The sequence below is a fragment of the Danio rerio genome, chromosome 16 (genome assembly GCF_052040795.2).
Source record: "Danio rerio strain M-AB ecotype USA chromosome 16, GRCz13ab, whole genome shotgun sequence".
NCBI lineage: Eukaryota > Metazoa > Chordata > Actinopteri > Cypriniformes > Danionidae > Danio > Danio rerio.
The window spans coordinates 38,953,085-38,976,852 of NC_141036.1; the positions used below are offsets into that span (position 1 = coordinate 38,953,085).

Genomic DNA, 23,768 nt, shown 5'->3' on the forward strand with positions numbered 1-23,768 from the left:
AATCCGCTCAGCTCTTTGCAGGAGATCTCACTGCAATGAACAAATTATTTTATTTTTATTTTATTTTTATTTTTTGTGGTTGTTTGAATGGATTTAACCATAAGAATTTACACTATGAAAGCAATCTGGTCAAATGTGCTTTTGAATGCTCTACCTTGAAGTGGTCAAAAGTAGAAAAGCCTTTAGACCAGTGTTTCTCAACCATAGTCTCAGAGGACCACGAGCTCTGCACATTTTCTAAAGTATGCCTCCTTAACCAAACACACCTGATTTGATTAAGATTAAAAGTTCATTAGCAGAGACTAAAAACTAAGATTAAAAGACCTGTAATGGGTGTGACAGAGAAAAGAGTCATCAAAACATGCACTGTTGGTGGTCCTCCAGAACCGTGGTTGAGAAACACTGCTCTAGACTACACTTTTACTCATGTTTAGCATAATCTATTTTAAATTAAATGAATGAACACAAATGTCTCCTAAAACCAAGAGACAGGGCCAAAAAGATGCTAAAGATAAAGTGGTCATGCAAGTGTTCTCAGACATAATGTGCTGCTCATTAAATATGCTACATTTTGATACTACTTTATAAAGAATTTAAAAAGCATACATTGTAACTTACAGGCATACTTTAATTTGGGTATGCAGAAATGCAAGTAGTCAATTTCTTTACAACAAATTGGACTGTTGAATGTAAAACTGACACTGAAATTGCTATGAAAACTGTATGTAAATATCCATTTCTAAATTCAGAGAATGAGTAATCCATCAATCAGACTAAATGCATCACATTAATAAATACATTTATACTATACAAAGAAAGAAAAAAACTATGTGAAAAACAGTGTGTCTTAATCACTGAATTAGGAGTATTCCTTTTAAAAAAATATATATCCACAGTAAGTATACAGCAGGGATTCCCAAACATTTCAGCCCGCAACCCCCAAAATTAAAATGTCAGTGACTCACAACCCCCAATATCCTTTGAGGTGCTTAAAAATTTACAAACCTTGCAAACTCAAAATGGCTACACACACCAATAGGCCCAGGTCTATTCTTCATTTAATTTTGGAGAATGCCACTCGGAAATGTTTATTCATGGCCTGCTTTTAATGTTAATGTACATGGGTAGGCATGGGATGATAACTGTTTTCAAGGTATACCGCGGCTTGGAAAAGTCAAGGTGTTAAAACCTTCAAAACTTTTTGCAATACCGTTTTTAAGGTATGTGTACTTTTTTTTTTAGTATTTCTAGCATAAACGATATCCAAAGATCCCATTTTAAATTGTTAAAAAAAGGTGGTTATGAAACAAATGAAGACAGCAGAAATCCACAATTCATTTTGCCTGACATGTTTACTGTTCCAAAATATTTGAAATGTTTCTCAAAATAAAATATATTGTGTTCAAAGGGGAAAAAGATTTTTGTGTTTTACCCAGACATTTAAAAAAAAGATATTTTAGAGCCCGTTAGAAACCGTGATATATTTATCCAAGGTTATCATACAGTCAGAATCTTATACCGGCCCATGTCTATACGTGGGTGCCGTAAAGGTGTCAGAAAGTTTACCCTGGTGCCATGAAATCAATCTGCTGCATCTGACCCTATTGTTGTGTCTTTTATCAAATGCAACAAGACCCTACGGCGTTGCAATCTAATGGGGAAAAAAGTGTGTTGTTTTATAACTACTAACAACTATTTTTATGTTCTGTAGCACATGGACAAAATATGTTCATTCTAATAGTTTATTAAAATGACTTTAATTTTTGAACCCTCCCTCATCATCCTGCTACCCCCAGAAGGGTCCCGACCTCCACTTTGGGAACCACTGGTATACAGTACAGTAGTATTTCCAGCATTATTAAAAAGTGTGCATAATATGGATCCTTTATAATCCCACGAGGCCACAATCGAGAAATAGTGAATGGCAGTGAAGCAGCAAAACTAGTATGTCACATGACATTGGCAAAAATGATGAATGTAGTCCATACAGCTTATTCATGCACACATTCATACTATTTAGGGCAAACTAGTTTAACAGTTGCTAAATATATATGTAATCAAAAGAAATAACTACTTGGAGAGTACCTAAGTCACTATGAACTTGTTTTTTTACAGAAAGTATTGGACTTTAGAATATTCTCATCTCATCTATGGGAAAATAGCTGCTTACAGGTTACAAATGACACAAAGGGGGAGTATAAAAGACAAAACTTTTTATTTTGGGGGTAAACTATTTTCCTAAACGTGATTAATACTATATTCCATCATTACTAGCAACACATTCATCCAGTAGCTTTTGCCAAAAAGTCACTTAAATATAAAACACACCACATGCCAAACAAGTACCCGTAATGAAAATGAAACTTAAGATGAAAAGTGATCTAACTTAAATCACTGCATAGTGCCATACAGAGACAAAAAGTAATTTAGTCTCTCTACTACTCCATTTAATGAAGATTAAAGCTATTTTTTCAGTCTTAAAAAGACTCCTTAATGCAGTCCGCAGAGTAAATCCAAATTAGCAGACTAAAAGCAAACATTTTTCTTATGCATCAGAAAAACGAACTGTCTTTCTTTATAAATGTGTTGTTTTATGATAAACTAAAAAAGACCAACACCATTCCTCCCTTCACATTCTGCTCAAGCACTATCACTGCTTAGTTGAAGCAATAACACGTCTCGCTCGCAGAGTTCTCCGCTTTGTGCTGATACGCTCAAAAATAATATCATTAGGCTCTCCCTCCTCACCACCACACACTGCATTAAAAGAAACTAGCTCTAGCCGACTGTGTCTGAGGCAAACCAAGCCAAGTTTTTCATGTCACTTGATATAATGGAAACTGGTTGCATGACATTAGATAGTTGACTGCAATCAAAACCGGTCTAAATCAAACATATAGTTTTTAACATGCATTACGTGCATTTAAATCATTTTCACAAGGGTAACAAATGTTGATATCAGCATCAAAATGACAAATCATTTACAAACATATCAACCACATAGTGTGGTTATTTGCGATAGTAGATACAGTAGGACTCTATAAAACTAATTTTAGACCATTGTTGATCTTAAAATAAGGATCACATTCAGCAAATTCTTCCATATTTTTACATGCCAAATTATTGAAATAAAAAAGGTCAATCAAAAAAATCTACTGATTGGCTTTTGAATGTGATTAACCTAAAAGTACAGGGGGACAAAAATGAAATTGAATGGGTGGAGATTTAGCTGACTAAATAATGGGATTGTCCTGCTTAATGTACATCATCAGAAAGAAGACTTTCGTTTTCACTAGAAAGTCCAGTTATGATATTATTTGTTACATTATGGGGTAAATATTTTACAGTGAAATATATGCATGCATTAATTGCTCAAATATTACATAACAATCATTTAGAAAATGGGATGGGATGGATTTTCAAATCATAAGCTATAAAAATTATGAAAAAAAATACTTACACAACTAGAGAACTGCATCATTGAACAAACTGTTTTTTTGAGAGCTGGCTCTTTTCTGTGACACCATCCATGCTTTCAAATCACACTGAACATTTTTGTTCATGAATTGTGGTTAACTAAGTGGACAAATTATATTTGTAGTAGATGTTTAATAAATAATATATTCAACCAAAAATCTGAAACATGGAAATATTTTTTTAAGTAATAGTTCTCACAAAAAGCAGGATATAATGACAATTTAATGAGCCTCATGTTGACTTTGTTTTCCTTAAGGAGAGGTGACAGCCACACTTTCACTGTACTGTACTGAAATTTCCGATGACTGAAGCTGTCATTCATGCCCAGTCGTACTGTCTATAATCTCCCTTTGTCGTGGGAGTTTGCATCATAAGGTAAATAATTACATCATTTTCAGCGCTTGAGAGAACTATCCCTTTAAGTAGGCTATTTGTTTACGAGCGAATGGCCAGTGCTCTCTAGAAATTCCACACACAGGGGACTCCGTCTGTGCCCTGTCATTTCCAAGAATTAGGAAAGAGCGTCAGATTCCTGCGGCGTGTGGTTTGCAGTGTTACTCTAATGTAGCTAAACGTTATTCTTGGCTGACCGTGGGGACAAAACCATGAGTTGAAAATGTGAGCTCGCGCCACATTTCTCAACTTGTTTGAACAGCTGGTTTGACTCGTATTGTGCCGCATCGTTAGCAGGAAGTCAATCTTCGTATGAAAAGTAAACGCGAATTTCACTTAATAATTCCTGCACAACGGCTCGTCAAAGTTGTACTATTAGACTTCATAAAATATGACCCCAGTCACACCAGAAAAAATACAGCCTGCTCATTAATTCACTAACAAGATAAATCTTTTATATAAACCAACACATACGCACATCAATATAAAAACAATATAAACCATACCTGACACAGATGTTGGCGTTGTTGTAGTCGTTGAGCAGCGTGTCGTGGTCCGCATCCCATTGCCTGTCAAACGGAATCGCTGCTGACGCCTCTCTCGGCGTTATGTGGACGCTCTCGAGCCAACAGGGCTTCCCCTCCTGCTTGTCAAACTGGAAGCGCAATCATGCGTTCAGCTGATCGGCGCAGCAACAACAGGCACAGTGTCGCGCAACGCAAACAGTTCACACCGCACCGCCCTGCACGCGACGCCCCGGGGGCCCCGCCCCCTCCTATGCTCTCGCAGCTCTCAGCTTGATTAATAATCATGAGGTAGTATCCTTTCCCAGCGCCCATTGGCCGACAAAATACCTTAATTTCTAGCTCCCTCCTCGCTGTCAGCCACTTCGAGGTGACGTCATGGAACATTCCAAAAATTCCTCGTCCCGGTATTTTTCATTTCAAGGGGACACTGCAAAACTTGTGTGCACTTAGCAGATAATAACGACACATAATGTTTTTGTTATTATTATTATTATTATTATTATTATTATTATTTGTTTATATTATATTATGTATACACATACACAGGCTCTCTTTGTATACATTGCACACATTCATAAGACTTTTGTTTGACTGTTGTGCGTATTCTGATTAGTAATAACACACACGCACGCACGCACGCACGCACGCACGCACGCACACACACACACACACACACACACACACACATATATATATATATATATATATATATATATATATATATATATATATATATATATATATATATATATATATATGAAAAATATTTAAATATTCAATACAAATTCTTTGCCACAAAAACAATAAATTACTAAATAAATACGTAAATAAATAAATTAATTAACGAAAACTTTCAGTTTTTCTCTGTCATACTCTATTTGGGCAAAATTAAAATAGGGCATTTTTAAAAAAAAAAAACGAAGTGAAGCCTGAGTTCACTCCATGCTCTGCCCCAATGTGCAATTATTTTATAATTTTTTTTTTTATTTCTTGTGGAATATTCAGTTAGACTGATCTTAGTAAACAGTCACCATAACCAAAGTCAAATATTTTATGTAGAATTATTAGCATAGGAATTCCTTAACACATCCACACAAATGTTTCATGAGCTGGACCATCTGGGGGATACATACTGGTTGCTTATGTCAGCACAATTCCCACAATTCCCTGACTCAGTTGTACTCTTTAGCAGGACTGAAGCTTCTCAGTTGTCCTAATGGTAGCATGGCCCACATGGGGGCTATTAGTGGGGTTAACCATCACTATGAACTTTAATTCATATAGCCCTTTCCCAAGGGCATGGAGAAAAAAAGTCAACCGGAATGTACTGAAAGAACATTACTGAACTCCACGGAAAGTGTGATTACTCTCACACATTTTACAAAACAAACCTGAGTAGTACGTTTCCACTGTGTTTTACACTAAACTAAACTCCAAAAGAGCATTGTATACAGGCCTAGATTTACTAGATTTTTTATTTACTATTAACTGTAGCATAACTATTTTGATTATTTTTTATTTTTCTATAAAAAGCTGGAAAATGACAAAAAATTAATTTGCTGAATTTTGAGATGCATGATGCCTCCTGCTGTCTAAAGGCAATTTAGTAAAGCATTATTATTATTATTATTTTCATTGTTTAAACAGTTTAACACACTAAATAAGACATGGTAAATCAGTAGCTGTTTTACTTCCTATTTCCAGTATGTCATAGGCATCCTTCTGTCTCTAGGAACAATGGAGTTTGCACCCAGGTCAGTCTGTAGTGGATAAACAGTCCAATATGGGAGCAGCAGGATCTGTTGCATTTGCTACATATGAAGCCTGTGGCTGCTACTTTGCTTTCCAGTGTAGTTATATTAATTCATAATATTTTTTTTTAAATACTAATATTACTTATTTTTTTTTTTCTCAAGACCTTGTTAAATTCCAGTGTTTCATGTTACAGCTATTCAAAGATTTGATTTTAAAATATTTATTAAAGTTATTGAAGAACAGCTGCTATTGTTTGATTTATGTGTAGGCTGTGCTTTAAATTTAATTCAATTTATCATAATCCAGGTGATGAAGCATTATGAACGTCTTAAATTAATGTGTTGGTACTACTGTGAGGATAAACCTGCCTGGTTTAAATGCTTAGATATGAATAAAGTTGAAGACATTTGTTTGAAATATTTAAAAAATTAATTACATGTAGGAGGTTACATTAATAAATAATGGAAACAGTTACTGATTATTGCCTTAATAATATAGGGTCATTTATAATCCGCAACCTATTACATTTCCAAAGCAACCTTCCCAATGCAAGGTGCAGTATGTAAGTTTGACAAACAGCGGTTGAACTAGGTATTGCACCCCTGGATCAAAACAAACGCAAGTGTAGGTTGCCAGATTGAGGACGAGAGTGAGTTAAACCATTTTCTAAACAAAAGCAACGGCACTCAATAGAAGGAATATTTTCTATATTAAAATAAGTTTTTCTCCTAGCCATCATCTCGAATTGATATATTAGAAAGGGCTTCTATTTTTCACAGGTGAACAACTGACAGTGATCTCCTCAGGTGCTTTATTCAGTGTTAAATGCTAACTTTGTGTGTTTGAATGCCAATTTACATGACATTTATTGCCAAACTCCTGAAAGTAACAGAGAGTTCACCTCAGATCTTGAAAATACAATAAACTGTTTGAAATTGAACTCTAGAACTAAACACAAACAAACATGTCACTATCTACATTTAATAAAGTTAAAGATGTTTAATATGTATTTATTGGATTATAAATCTTACCATTTTGTGAGTGAGTGCATCTTCTGTTCTTCTGAATGGCTGCATTTAAATTTTTGTTGTCTTCCGTGTGGTGCAAACAGCCAAATTATCTCATCACCAAGCAGCGTATCTCATCATGAGTTGTGTTGTTAGGACACAGGGTTACAATGTAACCTGCTCACCTAATGTTTTCTTACGTAATATTTATATAGTTTGCTAATTAATTACCTCATGTAGAACTCGTAATCTGCGTCTCCTTTCGGAGTCTGCTACTGTCCACACGGGTCGCATTTTGGTCACGGACACATGTTTTTAGAGCCTTTCTGAATGAATGAATGAAATATACGGTTTTCCACCAAGGCAACTCGGGGTGCTGAAATAAAATTGGCTAAACTGGCATTGGGCGGGTTAAAAGAACCAAAACAAAGACAGCGTTCCGATACAGAAAACACATTTTCAAAGCAGAACAACTGACTTCAGCATTGTTTTTCAGATAAACAAGAATGTCCACTTGGCATGTTTCTTAAATATCTGCAAAATTATATAATGATATTTATATGCTTTAGAAGAATCAAAAACTTACATACAGCACCTTTAATGCATTATATAAGTTATTTAAATCATTACACTTGTTGGATGATACTTTCACCTTCGGATCAGGGACAATGGAGGTGAGGATCCACGTGCAGTTTATTAAAATGAATATTCAGGCAAGCAACGGTCAAAATAGGGGCAAACAGGAAATTCAAGATCATAGTCAAAAGCAGGCAAAAGGTCAGGTCAGGCCAGGCGGCAAAACAATGTAAACAGTTAAAAAAAAAAGCAAAGGTCAAAAACAAGGCAAGACTAGGATAATGCTTACGTGACGCTCTAAACAGAAACAAGACTCAGCAACGTTTGTGTGAATGTGTGGTGTAGATATAGTAATCATTCAATGATGAATTTCATCTGTGTTTGTGTCAGTCTCTGAATGACTGTCAGCTGTGGCAGGAGTGAATGGAGCAATATTTTCTGGGAGTTGTAGTTTAGTGGCAGAATTGTAGTTCTCAAGCAGGCTGCAACTGCTATAACTGGTACAAAAGTATGACTTGTTATTTGTAAATGCAATATCATTCATTCATTTTCTTTTCAGCTTAGTCCCTTTATTAATCTGGGGTCGCCACAGCGGAATTAACCACCAACTTATCCAGCATGTTTTTACGCAGCGAATGCCCTTCCAGCTGCAACTTATCACTGGAAAACATCCACACACACTCTTTCACACACATGCAATATGGACAATTAAGCCTACCTAATTCACCTGTAACGCATGTCTTTGGACTGTGGGGGAAACCGGAGCACCCGGAGGAAACCCATGCAAACTCAGGGAGAACATGTGAACTCCACACAGATACACCAACTGACCCAGCCAAGGCTCAAACCAGCAACCTTCTTGATGTGAGGCAACAGCCCTACCTACTGCGCCACTGCGTTGCCTGGAAATGCAATATAACAAATTATTTCATGGCCTCTAATTTGAAAATCCACTGGTGTAGTAGAATAGTAAGTGGCTATTTAAGTCAAGATAAACTCAGAAGGTATGCATTTGTAGATAAAATGTTCACCTGGCACTTTAAAAGTACATATTAGTACATAAAGTGTATTTTTTAATTCCTAAAAACTACAAAAGTGCAGTTATTAAAAAAATTATAATTGTTTGACAGCATTTATTTCTAAGATTGAAACTTGCGTTATCATCTATATTTGGGTTTTGACTCCTTGCAATTTACTAATTTAACACTGTTATCGGGGACCTACCCATTTCCAAATAACATATCCTAAAAAGCTCAAAGCCACGTCAAATCTGCCGAGAATTGATTGTCTTTCCTGTTATTTCCTCATTGGCTCACCTTTGAATGCAGGCCTGGGACTTGTTTTGTCAGACTGTGTAAGTTGAGTTCAACAAAATGCACACAATGAAGCTTAAATATCTACTCTGTTGTTTTTCTCTGAATATATTATAGTGTTCACAACAATCTGTGGATCTAAACAGTCACCCAGACTACCGTATGACAAAAGAATGCTTTGTTTAACTGATGCAAATGCAGCGCATGGGTCGATACCCCAAGGACAGTTTAATTACTGGGCATAAATATAGCGTCCCAAACTCCACGCCTGCTGGGCCTCAAACCTGTTATTACACTTTTTTATGTTTATTTGTTTTTTTTACAAGAGTTGAATTACTTGTAAGAACATGCAATAGGGAAACTAAGGTCATTGCAGGGTTGATTGGAGAGATATTGGCTACGTTTCAAGAATGGAAAACCTTGCCTTCAAAGAATGCATTCTGAGGTGGGAAGGCATCATAATCTAGCTTTTTTAAAGGCAGATAGATGTATACTTTGCTGCTTTTATTATTTCGCAATTCTGTGCAATCCATTCCTGACAAAAGAAAGGCTTCTAAAAAAGAAGATGGCTTCTAAAAACTGCACTAGGTGGACAATTTGGTAGGTAAATACGTTTTTGACCAACTTTTTCCAATTTAAATGTCATTTCTATCTAGATATAAATATTTCTTAATTTAAAATGCTCTCTCTATTATGTTACACATGTTTAAATCATTCTGCTACTTCCCCTGTTTGCATCTGATCTTGTTTCATCTCAAAAATACTATTATAAACTGGATTTTACAGTGCATATAAATCAATACAGAAAACTGGCTACAATAACTTACGGTCTGTGTGGATCCTAACGCCCCAGTATTTTGATGGGGACACTACTGCTCAGTGAGCGCGGCCTTTCGGATGAGATGTTAATCTGAGGTCCTGACACTCTGTGTAGGTTAAAAATCCCAGGATGTCTTTTGTAAAAGAGTGGGTGTTTAATCCCAACATCCTGGCCAAATTTGCCCACTGGCTTCCGTCCATAATGGCCTCCTAACATCCCCATATCATAATTGGCTTCATCACTCTGTCTCCCCTTTACCAATTAGCTGGTGTGTGGTGTGCAGTCTGGCGCAATATGGCTGCCGTCATGTCATCCAGGTGGATGCTGCACACTGGTGATGGATGAGGAGATTCACCCAAAAATGTGTAAAGCGATTTGAGTGTCTAGAAAAGTAATAAAAAATGTTATTATTAAATAATAAAAAATAATATTATTATTAAAACCCATGCTTGAAATTCAGTTTGCAATTTACTTTGTACAATTTCCCATTTGAGTGTGGGGTTGAATTCCTATGTCCACCCATTTACCACTAAAAAAACAAAACAAAAAACAAACAAACAAACAAACAAACAAACAATTTAAAATCATATCCTTCAGCATCCTGATCAAGTCTTTACTAATGTTCGATGTCGAATTGAACTGGGTTTCTATTTCCATTTCTTGTTTTTTTAGGTGACTTGCATAGATGCTGCCTATAAGTAATTTTGACCAAATTTTACCACTCTATACGGTATGTCATTGAGGAGACAGCATTATGATAACTGAATATTCCTTTGCCAAGCAGGCAGCTTGATTTAAGACATAACAACACAATAAAAATGCAAATCAATTTAATGTCAGTTGTTTACTTTGATGTCAAAATGACACCAAATTGATAATAAACTTAAAATGTAATTGATTATTTTTATGTTTTTTATGCCAATGTTAGATGTCAATTCAATGTTATTTTGGTATCAAGCATAGTAGGGATACCAAATCCAGTGTACATTGGGAATTAAAGCTTTCAGATAAACCTTGAAGAAACCTTAAGAGTATCTTCAGAGACACCTTTTTTGTATTCTAATACTTTTGGCGTCATTACTTTGGTGGTCAAAAGGACATCAAGGTGTGGATGTCAAATGGATGACAAGAATTTGTCATTAACATCAATTCTATTAGCATATTTGAGGTTTTTAGCCATTTGCTAAAACTAATTCCTCCAAACTGATTTTAAAATGATGTTTTTCAGCATCTTAATCAAGCCCTGACTAATGTTTGATGTAGAATTAAACTGGATCAGATGTCAGTCTGAAATTTATTTTTTGAGGTGTCTTCATATACACTTCTTTCAAAGTTATCCTTGATAGTGCAGCAAGCTAACTTGTCAACTGCCCACGTTTTTGGACCCAGCCATTGCGTGACAAAACCAGCAATGATAATGCCCAGCGATGCCACAATAATGTCCATCTACATGTCTTGCTGTTGAATAGGTCAACGTGCTGTCTCTAAAATTAACCAAGAGATAAGGTGAGTCTCAGTGGGGTCAGCGCTGTGTGTTTTAGAAGGCTCCTGGAGACTCTTGGATGTCCGTTAAAGTTCACCTGGCATTCAGGTGATGAGTCATAGCCCGCAGCTGCCCAAACCGATCACCGGATGCCACTGTCATTCAGACTCCCCGTGGAGAACCAGAGCCCTCTGGCTCCATCGACATGACAGTTGCTGTCCACGCCTGAGTCAAATCAGACACCTGACCGGCCCTGTGCAGTGTTGCCAACTCTCGCAACACAAATATGCAACTAAAGCTTCAAAAACAAACTTAATATTATGTGTAGATGTTGTGATTGGGATTGATACAAACAGCTGAAGGTAAGATCCAAATGCAGGTTTATTCGTTGGTCAGGCAAGCAATGGTCAAAACAGGTATGAACAGGCATATACGGGCAAATCCAGAGTCAAAGTCGGTAAACAGGCAAAAGGTCGAAAGGCTGGCGGCTAAACAGGATAACTAGGAAACTAAGCTAGGTACAGACACGGAGAAACAAGATCGGGAGAAACGCGTTGAAATGTCACCAAACAGTAGACAAGACTCGGCAAAGTGAAACAGTCTGTGTGCTGCTTAAATACTGTGTGAAATCTGAGTCTGTAACAGGTTTCAGCTGGTGATGTAATCAGGAAGATGAGTGACCAGGCGTGCGTGATTGGAAGAAGTGCATGTATGGAAATGTAATCCTGGGGAATGCGGAAATGAGGTTCATGAAGAAAGAGGAAACCAGTGATCTCCAGAGAATGATCGCTGGTTATCGTAACAGTAGATTACATGCATAATCTTCTGTTTTATTAATTATGCACTGTAAAAGATGTAGGGTTCTGCACAATTTATTCAATACTGTTCAAACAGAAATTCATCTAGTTAAAGTTACTAATTTAAGTAGAATGACAAAAAACTATTAAGATTTTCTCTTAAAATCTTCCGAATTTTAAACAAAGACTATAAAGACTATAGAATACACGATATGTCACTTGTTTAGTTTTAAATGGGGAAAGTGTAACGGTCAATATGGCCAAAAAAACTTATGACCAAGAGGCGACACTCAATAGAACGTTTCATTGCAACAGCATCTCCCAGCAACAGCCCTACGATTCCGCCATTTTGGAGTGAAAGCGATGGGCCGTCCATTGGATCTTATTGCTGTAGCGATGGCAAACATCTTTGTTTTTTATTTATTTATTTAAAAAGCACATTTAAGATGAGATACAATCTGAAATACAACAATACAATACTAACTATCACAATCATCAGCACTTAGTTTATTTTACAGACTTAAAATATGCTGTCATTCTATTTGAATTTTTATTCGAAAATGGCCGCCGCGGCATTTAGTAGCTGTTTCCCAAATCGCACTAGAGTGTCGCCTCTTGGTAATTCTATGCTCTTTGATATGGCGAATGAAGCCCCGCCTACTACTACAGAAGCCAATCATCAATCAGACTGATGTTTCTCTAAAGGAGAAGCTCGGACCAGACGTGTGTTTTCACAACAGTTTTTGTGGTTAACAAACACACTGGAATCTCAGCAGATACTTGAGTCACGGACAAGAAAGAGATCCAAACAAAGCTTGAAATCTCTACCATTAAATGAACCAACTACTTGAAAACAAAAGTTTTCTGTTTTATAAACTGTATGAAAATGAACACTGTCAAACCTACATCACATGACAGAAACTACAAACTTGTGAACAAAGAGTTGATGTCATTTCTGAAGAAGATTCTCCATCAAGACTAAGTTGTGAATAATTTCAGAAGATCAACACGATCAGATGAAACACTATCCAGAGGGTGATAATGTGTAGATTATAGACCATAAATGAGGTTGGTGGTGGGATCTCGTTCCTTTTGAGTGTGCATGCCATTAACTTGGGCAACCTGAAAAAATGCTGAAACGTTTAGAAACAAAACTTATGAGACCATTCCCACATAGCAAGATATCTCTGGCCCAGCTTTGGCCCACCCAATCAGTTTTTGCTTGGCAAATTAATAACCCATAACTGAGCCTAAACTGGGCCAGATATATTGGTGTTTCACGACTGCAATGAAAATAATACACCCATGAATCATTGCACTTTAGGCATGCTTGTTCTTAAAGCGACCTGATTGGTAGAAAATACTAAAAAAGTATTTTGAATGTGGGACAAGATAGACCAAACTTACATGGCCCACATATCAATTATTAATATCTGGCCCAAGTATTGTTTGCCGCCTTAAAGACAATGCCACCTCTGCCAAACCAGGGCCATGTTTGGCCCACATGCTTTATGAATGCCTGCTGTGCCAGATTTATGCCAAATCTGGGCCAGAACTCTTTGCTACCTGGGTTGTTTAATTTTATTGGTAATTCCAAATACGTAACGTAATCGTAAGCTTGTAAAACAGTTTTTAAGAATTTGATGTTTCCCCAAACTTGCTGAGAGGCATTTCAAAGATGACCACAGAGTGAAATAGCTTGACTTAAAGGGACTTTTATTAAATGAGTAGTCTGAACAAGTAGCAAAAATGTTTTTTGAGTGCGTGTTAGCAATGAGCCCCCAATATGTTAAACTGAAAACACTTACAGTCTAGAAGTCAAAAAAACAAAGTCCTTTTTACATAAATAACAGGAGACACACTCTCTTTATAGTCTCCAATAACTTGTGAGCATGGTACTGGAAAGTGGAGAGATGGGAAATTTTTTTTACCCCTAAGGGGGTTGTTGCTAGAAGGGATACAGCTGCGGATGGAAGGTTACGAGAATTATTTATTATTTTACTCACCATTCGTATTTTATTATTAACGCCCACTCTTCTCCCAACCCTAAAACCCAATCATCACAGTAATGTAAAAACAGTAATTATACAGTATTAAAGTATAATTCATTTAATTTATTTAATCTCAATCTTCACAATAATGTACAAATATTAATTATTTTTGTGCAATCTCAAAAAAAAAAAAAAATGCTAGATTGATTTGAGTATTTACAGCTGTATCCCATTTAGACTTTACCCACTAAGGAGGAGCAGTATCATACAGCCAGATATGTATATTGAAATAAAACAAATGACATGCTGCAATTATTAATACATTATAAATGTTTTTTTTAAAGAACCTTATAAAAACCTAGTTAACTCTACTTATAACCATCGTTTGAATTAGGCCACATGGCCTTTCAAGAGTTCACACTTAGCTGATGATTTACAAAGCTTATTTGGCATGCTGTCCCGGGAGAGAGCCCCGAGCTCAAGGGCTCCTCGAGCCCGGGGCTTCCTCCCGTTGGCAGAGCAAGAAGGGAGCCTGAGCTCGGTGGATCTCAGAACTCCCCTGCCGCTGTAGCTAAGGGAACGTAAGGAATTAGACCAGCTTGATTGTTAAGTATGTTGAATGTCTTTGGATGGTGGGAGGAAACCGGAGAGCCCGGGGAAAACCCACGCGGACACGGGAAGGACATACAAACTCCCCACAGAAACACTCACCGGTCCTATCGAACTAGGACCGGCAGTATTCTTGCTGTGTGGTTCACAGTGCTAACCACTGGACCGCCGTGCCGCCCAATTACAGGTAAAGGAGGAGAATAGGGGAGGAGGGGGGTTTCTTCCAAACGAAGATAAAGTGAACTGAAAACTTAGACTATTTATGGTGCCTTAGGGCTCATATGATTGGAAGATTAGTGATTAGCAAATGCGAGACTGGACGTGATAAATCATAAGCACGTGATCCTCTCGAAATTAGTTTATGAATAAACTTCACTTCAAAGAATAGTTCACCCAAAAATAAAAATATTGTCATTAATTACTTACCCTCATGTCACTTCAAACTCTTGAGATATAAGAGGTATTTCTATCCATATTTCTATCCAGAACACAAATTAAGGTATTTTAAATAAAACTGTAAGCTCTCTGACCCTCTAAAGAGAGCAATGAAAAGTCTAGAAGATACCAAAATCTTTGTTAAAACATTCCACGTGTCTATAGTGGTTTGATTGCTAATGTTGTGAAGCTCCAAGAATATGTGCAAATAAACACAAAAAGGATGACAGAATGATTCAACAGTTTCAAGACAAGCTCATTCGTAAGTGAGTTATTCAGATCAAGTTTCTTTGTTTAGCGCTTTTCACAATAATTATTGTTAAAAGTTATTAGTCACCATAACTATATTAGTTGCTAGAAACTTTAACTAATTAACTAATAATTAATAGCTTTTAACAGTTAAAGTTATTATATCCAATCCGCTCTTTAGGATCTCAAAACCCAGTGCTTCTGGTAGTATCCAGAATAGCAAAGTCTACTAAAGGAGGTCGAGACTTCTCATCAATGGCTCCTAAACTTTGGAACAGCCTTCCTGATAATGTCAGAGACTCAGACACACTCTTTCAGTTCAAAACTTTTTAGTAAAGCGTACACAATGCATCACATAACAGTATGATGCATGAGTGTACTCCATGCAGGTGAGTGGGCTTGACAAACCACCTGTAGGACACACTCCTCCTGTCTTAATGCACCAGACATTTTGTTAGAAACACTCATTTGCTTTACATGTTTCTTTTTTATGTTTGTTTATATAACTGCTATTTACAGCACCCTCAGTTTTGCATCTCATGTTTAAATACACTATGAACAGCAGCTACGCTAATCATTTTCTTCATTTTCTATTTCCACCTGGGGATACTCATCGCGAGGCCTCTAGAGATTATGCAGTGCCATTGATGCGATCCAAGACCTGTGAAGAAATGATGCCAAACACAGAGCACTTCTGGAGGTCTCCATAATCTTGGACCAGGCCGTATCTTGAGCTGATGCTGTGGCGGTCATGGAAAAGCTAAGTTCATGAGATTGATTTCTGAAAGACAACAATTACAGACAAGTCTTCGCATTGATCCTGTGGACCAGCCTGTTCACCCACCTGGTGCAAATCAGTGTAGGGTCCAATAAACTAATAGAGATCCAGGCTTCCATGTGTCAAATAAAATTTTTCTTATTGCCTTCGTGAATGCATGCCTGAGGCTAAAAATGAACAACACTATTTGCTGACATAGCTGCGTGTCAGAATGTATTAAACAAGCAACCATATGTAAAATAAATAGGCGGATAGGAATAGGCGGAAACCGCAACTTGTAATGCAAATTAACAGACCAAAAAAAGCAAATAAATAAAATAAAAAGTTGTGTATTTTAAGCAGACTTGGCAACTCTGTCCATGTGGCTGGGAGGTGGGGGACAGCTGTGTGGATTGGGGTTTTGGGCCAAGCAAAGAGCTCTGTTTTGATTAGATGAGTGTGGCTTACACCGTTTTGAACCGTTCTGTTAGGTTTTCATTTTTTTTTTTTTTTTGCAAAGGGAAGCACAGGAGCAAAGACACTGCCCTCTTCGGTGTGACAATATGATCCTAACAGGCTTATGTAAGAGGGATGCCTGCATGCTCGTCTTCCAGCAGACAGCGGCTGCACCGACTGTTATATAACTAGATCAGCCTCCCCACAGAGCCGAGCTGCGCCTGTGCACGGCACACAGCAGCCTGACAGAAGAAACAAAGCTGCCCGAGCACAAAGAAAGCCAGAGATAATGCAGTAGCAAAATAAAACATTCAGAAAAAAGAAACTGTTACAAATAATATGGTAAATAATCAACCCTCAAAAAAAATTATTCATTAACACTGGGCTCAAAACGTCTGAGATGCCAGTGAAAATGCTTGCTTTGCCTTTATATAAATAACCAAGAAAATTTTATACTTTTATTATACATAGTTAATTATTTTTGTTAGTTATACAGTATTTAACTGTATTATGAAATGTCATTTATTGCAGGACAGTTATTCAGTATGTTACTGTATTTTAAAGTTGCATTGTGAAGATTACCGTATATTTTTTCAGTAAAGATGTATGAACAATACTGTAAATATACAGCACGATAAATGGAAATACAGTATTTTTGCTGTAACCGATATACAGTAAGTTACTGTAGATTCTTCAGGAAGTTGTTCACATGTGTATATAATTATTGTATATATTTCTTATTGTATTATATTATAGTTAGTCACATAAAATTAAGATTTTTATGCTTTTTAATTATAAAACTTTCAGCTTAAATGTTTATTTCCTTTTAGTTTACAATATTTGATTGTCATCTTCAAGTAACATTTATAATTTAATAAACAAAAAAAAAACCAAACCGTTATCATTTTGGTTTCTATTTTGTTTTAGTTAATGACAACACTGAGACCACTTCCACAGTAAATACTGTCAAGCATATAAGAGATTTTTTTTGAGAAACTACATATACAGTCAGGTCTATAAATATTGGGACATTGACACAATTCTAACAGTTTTGACGTTATACACCAACACAATGGATTAGAAATTAAGCGAACAAGATGTGCTTTAACTGCAGATGGTCAGCTTTAATTTGAGGGTGTTTACATCCAAACCTGGCGAACGCTGTAGGAATTACAATAGCTTGCATATGTGCCTCCCACTTGGTAAGGGACCAAAAAAAAATGGGACAGAATAATAATCATAAATCAAACTTTCACATTTTAATACTTAAGTGCAAATCCTTTGCAGTCAATTACAGCCTGAAGTCTGGAAAGCATAGACATCACCAGACGCAGGGTTTCAGTATCTGCTTCGGTTACTGTACAGTATATGTTAACATCTGATTTTGATGCACATGCAACATGAGAGCTTAAGAGTAAAATCAATATGTTGTAATAGATCTCACGTTGTTTGTAACATGCATCATCCCCCTTGTAATATCACATTTTTTTTCCAGTTACTTGCTCTGCAGTGGAAATACGTCTGCCCCTACATCAAGTTCACATTGTTACCAATATGTTCCATATGTGTCTAAAACATAATCTGATGAACAAACTAAGTTGAAGATCCACACAATGGATTTAACCCTTTATAGGTCACTCATTAAAATATACTTTGTAGCACTGTAGTGTTATTGGGGGGTTATTACAAGACTTTAGACTTTAACCATAATTGCAATGTACACTACAAAAACAAAAACTTATTTCCCGTATAAATATCTATACATTCTTAAATTTAAAAAAAGCATTTAAGAAGCAACAAAACTATTGTCTTGTTTTAAAAAATAATTTCAAAATTCAATTGAGTTTTCCACAATTATTTTGCTTGTTTTAAGGAAAGTTATTTTTTAGATTATTTTGCTTGTTTTGATTTTGGCATTTTATTTCTGAAAAGGAGAAATTTATAGCTTGTCCGGTTCGGGGACCACAGGCTATCATCTCTGTTATTTGCAGATGATGTTGTTCTGTTGGCTTCCGCGAACATGGAACTTCAGCACGCACTATGGCAGTTTGCTGTCGAGATAGATGCGACTGGGATGAGAATCAGCACCTTCAAGTCCAAGGCCATGGTGCTCCACTGGAAAAAGGTGGTTTACCAACTATAGTTTGGAAGAAAGTTCTTACCCAAGGTGGAGGAGTTCAAGTATCTTGGGGTTTTGTTCACAAGTGAGGAAAGGATGGAACGTGAGATTGACAGGCGAATTGGTGCAGCGGCAGCAGTAAAGCGGTCGATGTAGCCCGTGTTTTGGTAAAGTAGGAGCTGAGCTGAAAGGTAAAGCTCTCAATATACCAGTAAATCTATGTACTGTCACCTATAGTCATGAGCTCTGGGCCCCAGATGAAATGAATGAATGAATGAATGAATGAATTGAGAAGTTTTTAATATTTGGACTAGAAAGATGACAAAAAATCCAAGTAAGAGACCCATTTTTTGCAAGGTTATCCGTTTTGTAATCATTCTTCCCCTATAAAGGTTTAAACAACCTTACATAGCCATAGTCAAGTCAAATATCGAATACTTGTGTAGTTAACAAAGTCTATGCTGTTTTCTGTTGTGCTGATTCAGAACAGGCCTGACAGTGAGGAACTACAAGGAATTACTTGTGTTTTTATCGATGACCTTTATATTCCCTTACAAGTTTCCTTGTCACATGGGCATGTGGATAATTAATGTAGTATTTTTTGCATAGTGCAGCAAAAGCTAGCAGCGGTTTCTTGCTCTCGGGCTTCAGAGCTGATAAACCCACCCTGGCAGGAAGACATCGCTATCCTCCGCCGCTCTGCTGCCAGACTCTGGGTCTTGTGGAGTCTAATGGGGTGGTAATGTTGGGTAAATGTTTCCAGCACACATGTGCCAGCAAGACCAAAACTCAATTAGCTTTGCTCCTTTCTGCAGTGTAATCCAATGTGCTTGGGTTTTACACTTTGAATGCAATTACACCTCTGACAGCCGCTTTCAGTCATTTCACTACCAGAGCAGCGGCTGAAAATCGAGTGCAGTTGCTCTCAAAATGATTTCTCTCTTTTCAAAAAGGTATTGTATGTAAAAACAGTTACAGCTGGCGACTCTTAGAAGGTCAATCAAAAAGTACAGTACAAGGAAGTAAAATGATTGTTTTTGAACTTCTTTACATTTTACATAGTAAAACATGGAGCTTGTAAGTAACATACAGATGTAGAATTGCAAACACTGTAAATGATAGGTTGCAATCGATTTGTGTTGAGACAACATGAAGGAATTAAGGTAACTTATTAGTTTTTACAAATTTAAATTGGGCAACACTGTGGCTTAGTGGTTAGCACTGTCGCCTCACAGCAAGAAGGTCGCTGGTTCGAGTCCTGCTTGGGTCAGTTGTCATTCTTTTATAATGGAGTTTGATATTTTATGACATAATCAACAAATATATCAGTCGATAGACAGAAAGCTAGACACAAGCTGCGTCTCAATTGTCACTGTAAAAAATCTAGGTTCCACACTATTCCGTTTGGGCCCCTAATAATATCACTGGGGTTCATTAGAATCGGGGGCCATTTTTGGATCTTTCCAGAGATGTTCAATAGGATTTAGTTCTGGACTCTGGCTGGGCCACTTAAGGACATTCACAGAGTTGTTGTGAAGCCACTCAATTTATATTTTGGCGGTGTGCTTTGGGTCATTGTCCTGCTGGAAGATGAACCCCAGTCTAAGGTCAAGAGCACTCTGAAGCAGGTTGTCATTCAGGATGCCTCTGTACACTGCTGCATTCATCTTTCCCTCTATCCTGACTAGTCTTCCAGTTCCTGTTGCAGAAAAACATTTCCACAGCATGATGCTGCCACCACCATGCTTCACTGTAGGGATGGTATTAGCGTGGTGATGAGCGGTGCCTGGTTTTCTCCAAACGAAATCCCTGGCATTCACTCCAAAGAGTTCAATTTTAGTCTCTTCAGACCACAGAATTTTGTTTCTTATGGCTTGAGAGTCCTTCAGATGCCTTTTGGCAAATTCCTTACTAAGGAGTGGCTTCTGTCTGGCCACTCTACCATACAGACCTGATTGATGGGCGTACGCAGTAAAAAATTCAAATGAATGAATTCAGTGTGTACGCGGAATCCCATGCATTTTCTTTTTGTACATCCGAATTGACGTGAAACTGAGCGCACGTGCACGAGCGCAAACTCTTCTGCCTGCCTCCCCCCCTAATAAATATGGTAATGAGTCTACTTTGGCAAAACCAAACTAAAACGCAATGGCAAAAGCAAGCAAAAAGAGATGCTTTGAACAGAATGTGAATTGGAGGTGCTCCTTTCACAGGTAGACCGGAGAAAAACAGTGTTATTTGCAAGTTTGTCCTCCGGATTTAATAACAAAAAAAAAAAAAAAAATTGAGTGGGAGAGTTTAGCTGATGCGGTTAAGACAGTTAGGTCTGAACATCGCACTGTGAGTGAATTAAAAAAAGAAATGGTCCGATGTAAAGGTGTAACGTTTTGTAGTGTCTATAGCAGCGTGAGTGGCGTAGCTCAAAAACACGATCAATCATGAACTTAGTTCAAATCCAGCATCTGATGAACCCATTCTTCTTTTCCCCACTAAATATCAGATTTTGCCTATTCTTCATCAGGAGGAAGATGTAGGAATCATTAATAAGTGTGTGTATTATGTTAAGCGCATTTGAGCATCATATTTTACTTGCACGTTTATTGAATGTAAATGTTACTGATTCACGTATGCAAATTCGTCTTCAGCATGCGCCTTCAAAGCAATGTGCATGCAGTCGATCGCTTCGATTACATTGGGAAAACTGGCGATTGCTGCAAATTGCGCTTTAATGTTTGGCTTGTCAACTGCATGGTATGGAAACCTTATAAACCTGCTAGACATGGGATGGATGATCCCGTCCCATACAGCTGCCATTGCACGGGTCAAAGATACTTTGTAGTGTGCAATTTAACATAATTGCCTCTAGTAGTCGCCAATGGAAATAAAACAAACACACACAAGAAATGCACGTTTGCCAGGCATGAAGTTGGCGTAGACCAACGCACACTCACGTTCATTTCATCGTTCGTAAATCCAAATGTGAGCATGATATCTGGCGTACGCAAAGTTTTTGCGTGTATGCAGCGTTGATACAAGAGGCCCCTGGTGGTTCCAAACATCTTCCACTTACGGATGATGGAGGCCACTATGCTCATTGGAACTTTCAGAGTGGCACAAATTTCCCTGTAACCTCCCCCAGCCTTGTGCCTCGGAGGTCTATAGACAATTCCTTTGTCTTCATGCTTGGTTTGTGCTTTGACATGTACTGTCAACCCTGGGACCTTATATAGACAGGTGTATGCCTTTTCAAATCATGTCCAATCAACTGAATTGACCACAGGTCACTCCAAATAAGCTACTGAAACATCTCAAGAATGATCCGTGGAATCAGAATGTACCTGAGCCCAATTTAGAGCACTGTAACATAAAGAAATGAGGAAAAAGTGAAGTGCTATGAATACTTTCCGGACGCACTGTAGATGGATAGATATATGTACGGATGAATGTATAGACGAACAGATAGATAGATGGATGTACAAACGGACAGACAGAAAGATTAATGTACTGATGGACAGATAGATGGATGGATGGATGCACAGACAGGCAGGCAGGCAGACAGACAGACAGACAGACAGACAGACAGACAGACAGACAGACAGACAGATAGACAGACAGACGGATAGATAGATAGATGGATGGAAAGTCAGAGAGACAGACAAAAACTGAAAAAATAGATGCAGACAATTAAAACTGTACTTATCAAATAAAAGGTTTTTCTTGGTTCATGCTAAACTAAAACAATTTTAATGTACACAAAGACTGCTTCGATTTCTCTAGCAAAACTGCTGTTACACTACACAACTGCAAGTCACCTCCCACTGACAGCAGCCTGAGTATCAGCATTGTGGTTTCACATTGGGTTAAAGGGTTCCCTGGAGATACACTTACCAGTCTGGCTCTGGAAAACTCAGGAGCAGCGACGGTCAAAGCAGAGACAGAACATCCTGCAGCACTGCTGAGTCAGTCTGTGTATGTGTGTATGTTGGTGCTGAGGGAGTGAGATCATTTTGTTGATGTGTCTTTCTCTCTTGTTCATTGTTAGGCGAGTCTGCCAGAGAGGGAGGCTTTCCAGACAGGAGTAAGTAGTTTATATGAATTGATGAGGAGAGTTATTTGTCTTTTATGCTTCTTCCAAAGTTTGTTCTCATACAGCAATGAGATATTGCGAGCTCGGCTCCGGGAGAACAAAACAAGCCTTTAGATGAGGAGTGGGCTGGGAAATGATGCAGTGAGAACACATTACTGTAGGCTTCAGGAGAAGCACTGCATTATACAGAACGAAAAAACTCAACAATGTCTCTGGTGGATAAACAGCTTGGTTTGCAGGTCTTAGCTCAAGTTGGTTCCCCAAGCTAAAAAGTACCAAATAATACTCAGTAACCATGTAATTTACCAGTTTCAGATCCTAATAAATGTTAAATAGTAGCTTTACTCATATTTCATTAGTTACATATCCTGAAGCAGCCTATAAAAAACAAAGCAGTAATAGATGACTGTTTTCATATTTTTTAATTATGCTAGTTGAAAGCCTCTACACATCCCGATAGCAATCATTAAATCAAGTGTTCATTCTGCATTAACATAATAGTTTTAATAACTCATTTCTAATACTTGATTTATTTGATCTTTGCCATGATAACAGTAAATAATATTTTACTAGATATTATTCAAGACGCTTCTATACAGCTTAAAGTGACATTTACAGACTTAATTAGGTTAATTAGGTTAACTAGGCAGGTTAGGGTAATTAGGCAAGTTATTGTATAATGATGGTTTGTTCTGTAGTAGATCAAAAAATATATAACTTAAAGGGGCTAACAGTTTTGACCTTAACCCTTAAAGACCGAGACAGCCGCCCGCGGCTAAAAATAAGTATTGCTCTTAAATGTTTAATAACTTTTGATCCGCTGATCCGATTCATACAATTCAAAGATTGGCATAAAGAAGAGAATCTCAGCTGTCCAGTGCTGTATCACATAACATTCGCGGACTTTCAGAGGCTCC

The 23,768-nt window shown here is 37.4% G+C and overlaps 1 protein-coding gene and 1 long non-coding RNA gene across 4 annotated transcripts in view; one reads left to right on the plus strand and one right to left on the minus strand.

Moving 5' to 3' along the window:
- hivep3b (HIVEP zinc finger 3b) overlaps nt 1-4,569 on the minus strand; it is a 106,265-nt gene extending 101,696 nt beyond the window's left edge. For all 3 annotated transcript variants that reach the window (XR_015511675.1, XR_015511673.1, XM_087287386.1), the window contains exon 1: nt 4,377-4,569. The gene's annotated coding sequence lies outside the window, so the exon portion shown is untranslated. The remainder of the gene's footprint in view (nt 1-4,376) is intronic.
- Nucleotides 4,570-10,538: 5,969 nt separating this feature from the next.
- Nucleotides 10,539-16,830, plus strand: LOC147840347 (uncharacterized). The gene is made up of 3 exons (XR_015511702.1): nt 10,539-11,675; nt 12,157-14,552; nt 15,132-16,830. It is a non-coding gene; the product is annotated as an uncharacterized LOC147840347 (long non-coding RNA).
- Nucleotides 16,831-23,768: the final 6,938 nt, after the last annotated feature.